Raw genomic sequence first — 2,619 nt, 5'->3', positions numbered from 1 at the left:
TCTGCCTAACTTACCAAAAACCACTTCTCTTCCCAAAGCAAACTTGTGCGTCAGAGACAATGTGTTTGGAAGTTACTGTGGGTGTGTGAGAGTGTGTGAAGGTCATGCTAAACATCTTCAAACATTATTTAATTAAGTATACTGATTCATTATGATTAACCAAAGCATAATAATCATTCATTTGATTAAAATACATTTATAATGAGCAAAGTGATAAAATGATTATTTAACTTCAATAATGAAGAAAGTTTAAGACTTTGTTTTATTATGACTAGAGTGTGGGTTGAAGTCCTTCTTCTGGAGCTGCCGGTGTTCGATTGTTGTGGAATCCTTCAGATTTGCTGGCGGCTCAGTTCTTAATCTGTGGGTGAAAGTTGCTGCGTGACCCAGCTTTGACCCAGCCGGGCAAATACGACCTTTGGCACAGAAAACCCATACTTCCTCACGTTACATAGATCGTTGTAGAGGGAGTGTTGTACACTTACGTTTAATGAAAGAAAAGCATTAAACATATAAAATTTGATAGGTTTATTGATTTTTAAATTATTCAAGTTTAAATACATTTTAGAACAACAATATGAAGTACACAGGGGTCACTCTCTCTTCTTGCATTATTTAGTCTTTTATTTTGAAAGTTCCACTACAAAAAAGGCTGTAAATCTGTGTTCTTTTTTTTTTTTTTTTTTTTTTTTGCATGTGTTGTAATAAGATTTTCATTTGTGCAAATTTATACTAATATAAAACAATTACATTAGTGTACCTATGCGAAGTGCCTTGAGACGACTTTCGTGATTTGGCGCTATATAAATTAACTTGAATTGAAAAATTGAATTGAATTAGTATCAATGTAAAAAAATGTCTGTTCATGGTTCTTTTACTTGTTTTTCAAACACACGATGGCAATAAAATGCATGCTGTCGGGCAGTTTACTTGTTAGCTTAAATAAAAGTCAGTGAGGGTTTGTGGTAGCCTAGAAATCAGATTGAATAGAAGACAGATTGTAGCAGTAGCAAAAAGGTTTAGCTCTGCAGGTCTATAGCCACACTCCATCGTAGCCTCAGCAGGTCTACCATTGACCCGAATAGTTTAACGTCCAGCCAATCACTGCGCTCTGTTTATGGAGAGATGATGAGTGGATAAAAACTACAAAGATGGTGTTGGCTCAGGAACGGTGCTCATTTTAAACGACTTTGGTGTCAAGGACGTACAATTTAGACGTTTACTTTTCTTTGAGATGTGAACAGAAGTACTTAAAGCTGCTGTCTGGAGTTTTCCCCCATTCAGGAATTATGTATGATCTTTCAGAAATACATAAAAGTAATTGTCTTATCATGCTATCATTTTTGCTAAGCCCGCCCCCAGTCTCATAGAGCTCAATGCAATATGAACTGAGTGCTTTAACCAATAGCGTTAGACGGCCGCTTACATACAGATGTCAATCACAGTGTGTTCAAGCATTTAAGGATGTACCTCAGTTGATCAGGGTACAACTAACTTCTTCTAACTGTAATCTGAAATGAATTTCTCCAAATAGCATTGCTGAACTTTAGCTTACCTGTCAAGCAGAAAACCGGCAACAGAGGCATCTATGGGGAGCCCAACCTTCCCGTGAAATCTACCCAGCAACAAGCGCGTACAATGACGGCCTTGCGTGCATGGTTCACCAGAATGTTATACAAACCAATGGTTCAGATCATCCACCCGGAAGACAAAGATCCTCTGCTATACCTTTTAGTACGGAAATGAAAGTAAGTCAAGATGACGTACACTTGTCAGCCACTAGATGATGCCATCAGTTAAAAGAAAAACTACAAACAGCTACAGTCCGTTACTTTGAAATAAGATGTATCTACTTTTGCTTCTTCTTTTTCTTTGACAGTGTATAATGGGCTGCCCTGTTGACTAATTCAATCAATCAATCAATCAATCAAAGCTTTATTTATAAAGCGCCTTCCGCAACCCTGTCAGGAAGCCCAAAGCGCTGAACATGGTACAGTTGTAAGTAATTATACTGAATAAATCAACAATAAAAGAAATTCAAATTACAAAATACAAATTACAAAATACAAAATGGAAATTACAAGATAGATGAAACATTCCGGTAAAATACAAATGTGTGAAAACACAATTGGATTGAGTGGATGGATTGAGTGTACCAATGAAAACTGGAATGGATTCAACATAATAGAGGGCCATAATCAAACATGTTCTGGAAACGCCAAGCGGAGGAGGTGTGTTTTTAGGTGATTCTTAAAGACTGGCAGAGAAGGGGACAGCCTAACTGAGAGTGGCAACTGGTTCCAGAGTAACGGTGCTAGGACTGAGAAAGCCCGGTCCCCACGGGTACGACACCTAGACCGAGGGACAGCGAGCAGGCCTTGGTCAGAGGAGCGCAGAGCGCGTGATGGGGAATGTCTGTTCAGGAGAGTGGCCAGATAGGGGGGAGCACCACCCTGGAAGAAATGATAAACAAAGACGAGTATTTTGAATTGTGAGCGATAGGAAATCGGAAGCCAGTGCAGGGAGGCCAGAACTGGACTGATGTGGTCCCGTTTCCTGGTCCCAGTCAGGAACCTGGCAGCGCTGTTCTGCACAACCTGTAGGTGGCACAGTGTTGAC

The sequence above is a fragment of the Nothobranchius furzeri genome, chromosome 9, assembly GCF_043380555.1.
Source record: "Nothobranchius furzeri strain GRZ-AD chromosome 9, NfurGRZ-RIMD1, whole genome shotgun sequence".
Classification (NCBI taxonomy): domain Eukaryota; kingdom Metazoa; phylum Chordata; class Actinopteri; order Cyprinodontiformes; family Nothobranchiidae; genus Nothobranchius; species Nothobranchius furzeri.
Note: the sequence above shows the minus strand (reverse complement) of the source record.